The sequence below is a fragment of the Loxodonta africana genome, chromosome 20, assembly GCF_030014295.1.
Source record: "Loxodonta africana isolate mLoxAfr1 chromosome 20, mLoxAfr1.hap2, whole genome shotgun sequence".
NCBI classification, from domain to species: Eukaryota; Metazoa; Chordata; class Mammalia; order Proboscidea; family Elephantidae; genus Loxodonta; species Loxodonta africana.
Window position 1 is genome coordinate 52622563 of NC_087361.1, and position 12798 is coordinate 52635360.

Consider the following 12798-nt stretch of genomic DNA (forward strand, 5'->3'; position numbering starts at 1 on the left):
TTAGCCCGCTATCTGAAAGGTTGGCAGTTCAGAACCACCCAGCAGCTCCGTGGGAGAGAGACCTGGCAATCTGCTCCCATAATGATTACAGCCTAGAAAACCCTATAGGGCAGTTGTACTGTGTCACATGGGGTGCTAGGAGTTAAAAATGGACTGGAAAGCACCTAATGACTACAATAATTTTGTATTAGAATACTATGTACATGTATATGATACTTGTATATGGTAAATGCAATTTATATCCTGAACTCTAAGTATCGTTTTCTGATCACTCAAATGGACTTGTTCCTAAGAACCACAACCCATTTTTCCCACTTTAATCACCCTAATTGGTCAGACTGTAAAGCTAAACATTATAATAACTTTATTCCAGCAATGGTAGCAGATTGTTGTGATTAATTTCCATGCACAATAATGAAATCATCACTGAAAACAACAATAGTAAACTTAGTTGTGGTTATATAAAAGGAAAATAAAAGGCTACTGACACACAGATAGAAAAATAAAAAAAAAAAAAGAAATGTTTAATTAAGCCTTAAAGGACCCTGGTGGTGAAGTGGTTAAAGTGCTTGGATGCTAACTGAAAGGTTGGCAGTTTGAACCCACCAGCTGCTCCACGGGAGAAGGATGTGGCAATCAGCTTCAGTAAAGATTTACAGCTTTGAAAACCCTATGGAGCAGTTCTACTCTGTCCTACAGGGTTGCTATTAGTCAGAATAGACTCAACAACGAGGGGTTTGGTTTTAACAAGCCCTAGTAATATGACCCAGGGAAAATAATACACAGGTAATTGGAGTCCCATGGAGTATGCTCAGAAGAAATGCTTTTTAAAATAATGGCTGAAATATTTCCCTTCTCCCACTTTTTTTTTTTTTTAAAGCCCACAGAACCCAAAAAGATCAATGGACCCAAGTGTACAGTAAAACAAAAGAAACCACACTGAGGCATATCATATCAAATTTCTGAAAACCAGTGATAGAAAATTCATAAAAGCCAATCGGGGGGGGGGGAGGAAATCATTATATTTAGAGAGATACAGTTAAGAATGACCACAGACATTTCATTTGAAAAAAGGAAAACGTGCTGTGAATTAAACTTAAAAAGCATTAGGCTGATCAAAAGAATCCAGACACACAAAAAAGAATACTTTTGTTTCCCTGTATATGAAATACTAGTAGGAAATAGTAAATCTTCTCCACAAGTAGAACAAGGCAGGATTTGCAGGTAGAAAAAACTCCATGAGAAACCCCATCCTGCTAGTCAGAGGACCAAAAGAGAGGTGTCTGTGAGCTGGAGGGTGTAAGGAAAATGCCCGGTCACTGTTCTTGCCTTCTCCTTCTCCCCATCACTGGTCCAGGACTGCACATCAGTGGCTAAAACTCCATGAGAAACCCCACCTTTCAGCCAGAAAAACTGGAAAAGGTGTGGGGGTAATCCCCGTTATTTCTTCTCTCTCTTTTTTACCACCGTTTTCCCTGAAAATGGTGCCAATTACGACTGCTCAGTGTTTGCCCATGGGGTGGGACAATTTTATGTAAAGACACATAAAACAATTTTTGAAGTGATGGAAGTATCCTACACCTTGGCTGTAATCATAAGCCTGAATATATTTGTCAAGAAAAAATCAGAGCATGCACCTAAAATGGGAACGTTTTATTGTGTGCAAATTATTCCTCAATTAAGTTGATTTCAAAAGTAGAAACAGAGGCTGTATTAAAAAGGAACAGGCATAGACGTGAACAAGTCCCTGGCATGAGCAGATTACCACAACTGGGGAATTATTTTCGCAGCAAGGGCAAAAGAGAAACACATTGGTTAACATTGTTTTCTTTGCCTAACCACAGAAATCACAGAAGCTTATACACTGAGGTATAGTGTCTTCTAAGAAACTAGCCTTTGGAACGGAGCGTGAGTGACCCAATTGTTCAGCTCTCTGCTGCTAATCAAAAGGTCTTGATTATAGCCCGCCAGCCGCTCTGTGAGAGAAAAGACCTGGCAATCTGCTCAAGTAAGGATTACTGCCTAGAAAGCCCTATGGAGCAGTTCTACTCTGTCATCTAGGGTTGCTATGAGTCAGAATCGACTCAATGGCACACAACAACCACCTCAGGAAGGGGAGTGGTAATTATCTGAAAAAGACATTTGCTAACACAATGGCTAATGTTTTCAACTCTGATTTTAACAAGGACAGAACTGCTGCTCCTATAAATAATTCATGTACCAAACGTCTATACATAAAGTAAAAGCATCTTTGCCAACGTTGAGACACTGTGACTCAGATACACTTTGACTTCTATTTATCCACTGTAATTTATTAATGGGCTTTATAGGAGCTAGGGGAATGCGTACTTAACATGTCCTTTAGACTAGCTCTTAAAGATCTGATTTCTTAAACAAACCTTTGGGAAAAGCTAGATTGTGATTAATTAATAACTGAAAGTTCTGAGAAGGGCTTCTAGTGCAGATATTGTTGGATGAAGGGAAAACCATGCATTTTAAATTCCAGCCAAGTGGGAAGCAAAGTTGCATTTCCTTGTGAACTTTCAAAATCGGACTTGTATTTTCACACAGAGAGAAGACCACAACCCTATAACTCAAAGAGGGGTGGTAAAAGTGACTAGGGGCTGAATCATTCTCTTTTTCCCTGAAAAAGAAAAGGAAGCTTCAGAGTGTCCCAATGGTTTACACCATAGCTGGTTAATATCCCGGTGTTCTGAACAATGTGATTAGAACAGAAAATTGTATCTACTTTTTAATTCTTTAACATTTCTGTGTGCTCCTGAACACTTCTAAAGTTGACCATAACTTTTTAAAAGTGGGTGGAGACTTTAGGTGCTGGCAAAGTAGGGCCGCTACAGCCTATATCTCCTACTGATTACAACTAAGACCTCCGATTTAAAGTAAAATACACCTGAAGAATCTAAAAAGTAATAATGGCTGATTGAGGAGGGAAGCAAAAACCTGAAGAACATCCCATATGGAGTGAGTTTTTCCATTTTTTCCCTCCGATTTTATCTCTCAATCTTTGCATGAGCTCAGCCTTTACATGTGTGACAAAGCAAGTGTTGTAGGCAGCAAAAACTCCATGCAAACCCTCTCTTTCTGACCAGAAGACCACATGAAAAGGTACCTGTGCGCTGGAGGGTATAAGGGAAATCCTCCATTTAATGTTTTTCCTTCTCCTTCTCTCCTATCTCTGCCCTGAGCCCAGTCTCAGTCCAGGACTGTGCATCACAGCTAAAACTCTGCGAGGAACGCCATATTTAGCCAGAACTGGAAAAGGTGCTCATTGGCACGAACAGTGTGGGGACAATCACTGTTACTTTCTCTTTTTTTTAGTCATCGTTTTGCACCGAACATGGTGCCAATTACAACAAAGTGCACAGTAGACACTTGGTGTCTAAAACTCTAAGAGAAATCCCATCTCTCTGGGCAGGAGGTGAGAAAAAGGGCCTCTAGGAACCAAAGTGTGTGAAAACAACCCTAGAGAGAAGGGCTGGAGAAGGGGATCCCCTAATTCTATGCTGAACCAGCACAAGTCCTGGGCTCATCCCTGAGCTGCACCATTGTGGGACAGACCCAAAGTATCATAGCAAAGGAACTGAAGTATAATAGAAACCACCATCCAAGGCACAGGTTGTCACCTGAATGGTGTGTGTGTGGAACAGGCAAAAACAGCATATCATTGACCTTGAAAATGAACTAACGTTAGAATCACTGATCACAGAAGGCAAGGCAGATTTGCAGTCCACTGTAATTGGATTGCTTGCTTCCTAAAAGAACCAAAGAAACAAACAAAATCAACATTCCTGGGAGAATTTTAATAGGACCCAGAGTCTCACAATATAATATTTAAAATGTTTGGGATACAACCTAAAATTACTCAATTAAAAAAAGAAACAAGAATATGTGACCAATTCTCAGATGGAACAGACGCAAATTCTGAGAGGAAGCAGATGCTGGGATTATCTGGTAAAAGCTTTAAAGCAGCTATAAACAAAGGTCCATGAATTAAAGGTAAGCACTTTGTTTTGTTTTTTGTTTTTTTTTTTACTCTTGAAATGAGTGGAAACATACAAGTTCTTATCACAGAAATAAAGTTTATACAAAAGCAACAAAATGGAAAGTTTAGAACTGAAAAATACGACGTTTGGAAAAAAATAAAAATCACTGTATGGCCTCAGCGGCCGAATGGGGATGAATGAAGAGCCATCTAACTTAAATGCACATCAGTAGAAATTATCCAATTTAAAAGATAGAAAGAAAAAAAAAAAAAGACTGAAAAAATAAGCAAAGCCTATGGAACTGCGGCACGGTATAACCCTTATGTGCCTGGTGGTGCACATAGTGACCATGAACTTTTTCAGCCTCTGGGGTTTGCTGGGAAGCGTTGTACTACTGACAACGCATGCTGCCACAAAGCAGGGGGCTTCAGGCTGTTTGAAACCAAAGAAATGGGCGTGTGCCTACAAATTACGGTTTTTACAGGCTATTTTGTGAGGTGTTTGAATTTTTGGAAGGAAAAACAGAAATTTTGAAAGTTTTTTATTTGTTACACATACGTACCAATAGACCCAGGTGGGAACTCGGGTATAATTAGTGATGCTCTGAGTCGGAACCAACTTGACTGCACCGGATTTGGTTTTTTGTATGTACCACTACTTAGGATAGGCTTGTGGGAGGGGACAAGGAAAAAAATCCATACTACCTACCAAAAATTCGTACACACATAATGATTCAGCATACTTCCATTAACGAAAACACATGGTATCAACAAAAAAATCAAACCGTGAAATAACTGGGTCATTAAAGGGGTAAAAAGGACAAAGATTCATGCCATTGGAGTCTCAGGAGATGAGAAAGATTGGTGCAGAACAAAACTAGTTGAATGAAAATGGTAGAAAACTTTCCAAATTTGGTGAAGGATATAAATTTATAAATTAAGGAAGCTCAGCAAACCCAAATAGGATAAACCCCCAGACACATCATAACTACACTGAGGAATGCCAAAAGAAAATCTGCGATTCTCATTCATGGTTTGTGGGAATGCAAAATGATTCAGCCAATTTAGAACCAAGTTTGAGACTTTGTTTTGAAGTTACCATAGGATTTCCCATATGACCAGCAATTCCACCCCTAGGCACTTGGCTAAGATAAATGAAAACTATGTTCACACAGCAACTGTGGGTGAATGTTTGTAGCAGCTTTATTCCCAATTGCTGAAAGCCAGGCACAAGAGGATTGTCCTTCAGCTGTCGAATAAATAAACTACTTGTGCTACACCCAGTGCAATGGAATGAAAGTGAGCAACAAAAAGGAACAATCCATTGATACACACAGCAACATGGATGGATCTCAAATGTGTTATGCTTAGTGGAAGAGCCAGACTCACGACATCGTTACATTTACATGACATTCTGCAAAATTCAAGTGTAACTTTGGAAAATAGATCTGTGATTTCCAGCGGCTGGATAGGAAGAGGGAATGACTACATAGGGACAACAGGAGGGAAAACAGGAGGGAATTTTTGATAGTGATACAATTGTTTTGTCTCTCAGTTTTGGTGATAACTACATGACTGAATTTTTCAAAATTCCCAGAACTGTGTGCCAAAGAGCATACATTTTATTGCACTAAAATAAAAACAATGAGTTGAGAAACAAAATGTATTCACAATACTTGAACAAAATGTTTAAGACACTGTACTAATAAACATTTATCATTAACTTGTTAAATATTAAAATGACTTTTTTAATTTTAAAAACATTTACCCTTCTTTATTGAAAATACTTTATTATGATTATATCCAAAAATCCACTATAACCAATTAGAAAATATAATGAAAATATTTCTTTGTATAATAGCAAAACAATAAAAATGCTTTAGACTACCCTTACCAAGAAATGCTAACAAGAGCTAGGTAACAGACCAGTTAAAAATGCTACTGAGAGACACTCACAAAGGATGAACACATTAAAAGTTATAACATGTTCTTAGACAGGATATGCAATTCTATCCCAAAATTGTGATTCCATGAAAATATCCACTTATTGTTTTTTAAAACTACACAAGCAGTGCAGGGAGTTCATTTGGAAAACCACACATTTAACAAAGCCAGAAATATTTTGGTGAAGAGAAAAATGAAGGTGGGAAATTGGCTGTACTAGCTTAAACCATATTAGAACGATCAAGTAATTAACAGTGCCCTGCTCTTTCACAAATATTCAGACCAGCAACGGAAACGGTGTATAAAGCCAAGGAATAGCCACACATACATTTCCATCGTCCTGTGTAAAAAGGGGAAACCCTGGTGGTGTAGTGGTTAAGCGCTACGGTTGCTAATCAAAAAAGGTCAGCAGTTCAAATCCACCAGGCTCTCCTTGGAAACTCTGTGGGGCAGTTCTACCCTATCCTATAGGGCTGCTATGAGTCGGAATCGACTCAATGGCAACGGGTTTATGGGTTTGATGTAAAAAGGCAGTATTACATATCAGCCAAAAAAATGCTGCTGGGTTATAACACTATTCAATTAATGGTGTTGAGATACTAGGAAACCACCTGGAAAAACTAACTTCCATTTCTATCTTACTCCTTACAACAAAATATAAACCCCAAACCAATCAAAATTTAAAAGTAAAAATAAAATTATAAAGATATTCCAAAAAAACTTAAAAGGTTTTCCTCTTATGCTGCCAGGATGGGAATATCCTACATATTCCAGTGAGATACAGTAGCCCCGATAGGATGGAAATCTGTCCACAAGACAGGCATTCTCCATTCACACGTTTAGATGCAATAACTTCACGTACGATGGAAATTTAACTTTCTATGGGCAAAGTGTAATAGCTACCCAGAGGCTGTTGTCATTCCCATTGTCACTGAGCTGATTTCATAATGACAACAACTCATGCAAGCTGTTGTCAAACTCATATAAGTGTTAGTGGTCATTAGTTGCCATCAAGTCGATTCGGACTCATGGCGGCCTCGTGTGTGCAGAGTAGAACTGCTCCATTGGGTTTCAAAGCTATGAACTTTTGGAAGCAGGTTTCTAGACCTTTCTCCCAAGGCACCGCAGGGTGGGTTTGGACCTCAACCTTTTGGTTAGTAGTTCAGTGTTTAACATGTGTGGTTAACGGACCTCTGGGAAACAAGAATCTTGTCCAAGGTGGTTGTATGGTTCCCTTCAGTTCACATACCCGGTATAGCAGGAGTTCTTCCACCAGTCTAACTTGGGAACACAAACAGGGTGCACGGTAGTGAAGAAGCTCCCACTGTAGCTCAGTAGCAGACGTTCTTGTGCTGGAGAATGAGAAGCTGCTGAAACTCTTCCCTGGGCTCATGAAACAGCCAATAAAAACGTATCTCAGGCTCTCGGGTACAACCGAAGGCATTTACTTAAGACTTTTATTATATCACTCCCCACTTCATCCCTGTGTTCATCTGATCCCTGATACTTCCGGGGCTTTTTTCGCATTTGTAGTTCTTTAGTTGACGCCCTGGTGGCAGAGTGGTTAGGAACTTGGCTGCTAACCAAAAGGTAGGCAGTTCGAATCTACCAACCACCCCTTGGAAACTATGGGGAAGTTCTACTCTGTCCTATAGGAGCGCTATGAGTCGAAATTGACTCAATGGCAACGGGTTTGGTTTTTTGGTTTTATGGTAAATAAGGTCTGTAAAGTACTGAGAACAGCCTCTGGTACATTATATATATATACTTTTTTTTTTTTTTTAAGTCCTGTCAAGTAGGTTCTAGCTCACGGCAACCGTGTGTGTCAAAGCAGAACTGTGTGCCGTGGGGTTCCCAGGGGCTGACTTTTTGGAACTAGATTGCCTGGACTTTCTTCTGAGCTGCCTCTGGGTGGACTCAGATCTCCCACCTTTCAATTAATAACTGAGCTCTAAACTGTTTGTGCCACTCAGGGACTCCGTAAATACATTATAAAGTGATAGTTAAGAGATGATCTTAAAAGTATGTACGTGACAGATTTTCTGCTTATGAGTTGGTTGACCTAGGACAACCGGCTCAAACCTTTTGCCTTAGTTTTCTTATTTGTAAAACTGTGATGATAACGTCTATCTTGTGGAGTTATTTTAAGGATCATTGAAATAATACAGGTACAGCTCTTGGCTCAATGCCTGGGACATAGCAGTCAAGAAGAGGTTGTGATTTTTAAAAGAGAAGTAGCAGGTCCTAGTTTACAGTAATGTGGATCCTGTTCTCAGGCTCCAACACTGACTGGTTTGTGAGTTTGGACAAGTTGCTTACTGTCTTTATCTTCATCTGTGAAAGAACAGTAATACTGCTTCCTATGAGGATTAAACAGGGAGCCCTCGTAGTGCAGTAGTTAAGATCTCGGCTTCTAACCAAAAGTTCGGTCACTGGAATCCACCAACCACTCTTTGGAAGTCTTCTGGGGCAGTTCTATTCTGTCCTATAGCGTTGCTAGGACCAGGAATAAACGGGTTTTGGTTTGGTGAGGATTAAATTATTTAATTCATAGAAACTAAACTAAACAGTGACTGGAACATAGAAAACTCAAGTGTTTATGAAGTAAATATCATCATCATTGCATTATCGTTACCTCTTCAGCTTTACATGTTACCATTCCTGCCACACAACCTGCCCTTTACACGTACAAATCCTTTCATTGCTTCCTGAATGGGAATTGTGCCTCCATTTCAATTTCTGAAATATTTTTCTTCCCTTCTCTTCTCTACTGTGAGAACTTGTGCTTATTCTTTAAATCCAGTTCAAATGTTGCATATTCTGTGAAGCCCCTTCTGTTCGCCACTGGAAGAATTATTTACTCTGGTCTTTGTTTAAGCCAGTTAATTGGTTGCACTTTAATTACCTTTATAGCTCTACCTCCTTCACTTTGGATATCTCAACATCTTGAGACTCAGGGCCGTGTTTTACTCACCATTGTATTTCCAGCGCAAAGTAAAAAGACCACCGTAGTCATTCAGTCCAAATATTGAATGCATAATTTATTTTAGAGTAGTGCAATGAACAAAATGTTCTCCAAAGTTCCTTTCAATTGCCTATTACACATTTTATTTCGAGTTGTAGAAATATAAACTATTTTTCCCATTAGATCCTTAATGACACTTCTTTCAAACATTTCGTATTAAGACGTAGTAGCAGAAAGAAGAATGTCAGCTAATACCTGCAGAAGAGAGTATCAGGCTTCTAAAAATCACCATTTTTCAACCCCTGAAGTAATATTTCATTCAGGCATAAGTCATCAAAGGATGCTGAAACTGTTTGCTGGAAGGTTGTTGGAGAGCAGTATATTTATAGACTCAAAGAATCGCCCTAGACACTACTTACCAATTAAAAAAGGAAAAATATGCATTTATCATGGAAAGATCTAGTGATCACCAATTTAGACAAATGAACAAAGTTATGATTGCCAATAGTGGACAACTTGATATCATGTGCCTTTCTGTACACTACAGTAAGAAGTATACCCACTCCTCACTTATTGACATGGTTAGGTTCCAAAGACCAGGGCATTATGCAGAAATCAGTGTTATGCCAAAATGAAAGATGACCACATCAAATTACAAAATGGAGGATGACTACAGCACTATATAACTGCCAAACCACTGAGAAACAAGGCCCAGCCAAGTCGACATATAATCTTAACCATCACAGCCGGCAGTACACTCACCTTGCACCTGGGCATTCATTATTCCTAGATGTACGTTGTTAATCCACAAAATATATAGCAGATTTTTTTACTATCATCCCAAATGTGAAATACTGGATAACGAGATAGTAAGTGAGGAGTAGGTGTACATACAACATACAAAAGATCCTTTCCAGAAATGTTGAACTCTAATCTAATCATGAAGTAACCATCAAGCAAATCCAAGAGGATAGCTGGTCAGAATTCTTCAAAATAATTCAATATCATGAACAACAAAATACTACATGAGAATGTTCTCGATTAAATGAGAGTAAAGAACATAGCCACCAAAGGTAAGACACAGCATTGATTTATGGCTATAATAAAATTGGGGAGACAATTGGGAATACTTGAATAATGTGAACATATTTGATGACACAGAACATTAGAAAATTAATCATCATAATTTTATTATATTATAAAGTGTACTATTATATATTTTACACATTCTTACATGTGAAAGTGTTATCATGCTTATGTAGCAAACTATTTCCGGAACACTTAATCTTGCTCATGCAGACCTGTACCTAGCTCAAGGGGCAGTCATTCAAACAGAACAAGGGAGTACTGCTACTGCTGGTTTAAAATTGGGAAGGTGTGCAACAGGGTTGAATCCTTTCACCTTACTTAGTCTATATGCTGAACAAACAATCTGAGTATATGAAGAAAATGCAGGATCAGGATTGGAGAAAGAGCCATTAACAACTTGTAATATGCGCAAGACTTAACCATGAAGACCACTTGAAGTACCTCCTGATGAAGGCCAAAGACTTTCGGTATGTATTACATCTCACCATAAAGAAAACAAAAATCTTCACAAGTGGACCAATAAGCGGCTTCATGATAAATGGAGAAAATATTGAAGTTGTTAAGAATTTCAGTTTACTTGGATCTACAATCAACACCCATGGAAGCAGCATCAAGAAATCAAATGTTATATTGCATTGGGCAAATCTGCTGCAAAAGACCTTTAAAATCTTAAAAAGCAAAGATGTTACTTTGATGACTGAGGTGTACCTGACCCAAGCCATGGTCTTTTCAATTGATTCACATGCATGTGAAAGCTGGACAATGAAAAACAAAGACTGAAGAATTGAAATATTTGAATTATGGTGTTGGCAAAGAATATCGAATGGACTGCCAGAAGAATGAACAAGTCTGTATTGGAGGAAGTACAGCCAGAATGCTCCTTAGAAGCTTAGAAGCTAGGATGGCAAAACCTCATCTGGCTTACATGGACGTGTTATCAGGAAGAATCCATCCTTGGAGAAGGACATCATGCTTCGTAAAGTAGAGGATCAAAAAAAAGAAGACCCTCAATGAGACGGATTGACTCAGTGGCTGCAACAACGGGTTCAAGCATAACAACAATTGTGAGAATGGTGCAAGACTGGGCAAGGTTCTGTTCTGTTATATATAGGGTCACTATGAGTTGGAACTGACTTGATGACACCTAACACACACGCACAGGGAAACTATGTCTCTATATGCTTCAAAAATAAATTGTATCATAAATAATTATATATAAATAGTATAGAGAGACAAAGATACAGAGATGTAAAGCAAAGGTGACAAATAGGTAACAATTGATAAATCTCAGTCAAGTGTTGATAGGTGTGCATGGTAATGTTTTAGCTTTGAGTAAGGCTGAATATTTTCAAAATAAAGAGAAGAAAATCACATAGAAAATGATTGTCTATCCTAAACCACACATCTCATTAATAATGAGCTCTTTGACCCATCTTTACTAAAAGATTCCAGAGTAGCCAAGCTTGTTAACTTGATTGTCACAATTTCCCTCCTGAACCAGACACTTAGCCCATTGCTTCACTGATGACATTCATGCTCTTAGTTTTCATCCCATGTCAAGTTAGTGTGGATATAATCAAAAAATGCTAAAAAAAACATATATTTTAAAATTTGCATAAGCAACACAGCTTGGAAAGAAACTCCTTAAAGGTGATTATTTAATGTATTTCATAGCTGAATATTATTTTTTTATTTTTTGCATGTTGATTTTATCCAAATCTCTGTCAATCTCCAGCAGAGCATTAAGCTAAAAGCTGACTCTTACTCATTTATGATTTTTTAGTTATTTTTTATTTTTTAAGGAAATTACTCCTTTGTCTTCTGAGTAGCTTATCCAAGGAGAGTATTGAATGGACTCAGGACATTTCTCTAATAGCTAGGAAAAATGCCCAAAACTCATTTTATCACCTGCCACATGGTGCTTCAATATTTATCCCTAAAAAAAATCCCTAAAGCTAATATTATTTTGGACCTGATCCTCTGGTTAGTCAAATGCTTCACAGAAGTAGGCTGCATTGCTTTGAGTTCCTCTAGCCTCACATTGATAAGTCCTAACTAAAAACAAACAAACGAAAAAACCCAAACCCATTGTTGTGAGTCGATTCCGACTCATAGTGACCCTAGAGGACAGCGTAGAACTGCCCCATACGGTTTCAAAGGAGAGCCTGGTGGATTCGAACTGCTGACCTTTTGGTTAGCAGCCATCGCTCTTAATCACCAGGGTTTTCAAGTCCTAATACAGAATAGTTGATATTATGTAGCTGGCCTCTTTGTAGGAGGCATCACATTTTAACATAACCCCCTCGTCTGCTTTATCATAGTAAATCGAGGAGATTCTGGGTCCTCCACCTTCCATTCCCATTTTAGTCAGTTCCGTTCTGCTCCAAGACTGGGGAATGCTTCGCACTCACCTTTGGGAAGGTCACCAAAGAGTTGATGATGTTGTAATAAACAAGTTCCAAAACACCAACCAGAAATGTCGTTCATGAAAGCCAAATGTTAGCTAAACTTGGCACATGGCTCTAACAGTCTGCTTTTAATACAAACAACAGTATCTATGAGAGTGAGTGTTCTGACAGAGACCAGAGGCATTTCTCTCAAGAGAAGAACATGTTCCAAGGCACACAGCTCATTATTTTTCTTCTTAAAACTACCAAAGGAGCTTCCGTTTCTTCCTCAGGAGTGGGTAACTTGCTTCCTTGACGAGAACTGGAGATGAGTGGAGACTTTTGCTCTGTCAGCTAAAATTAATTCATCCTGCAAGGGGAAGGTATTTGAACAGTATTTGGAATTGCTT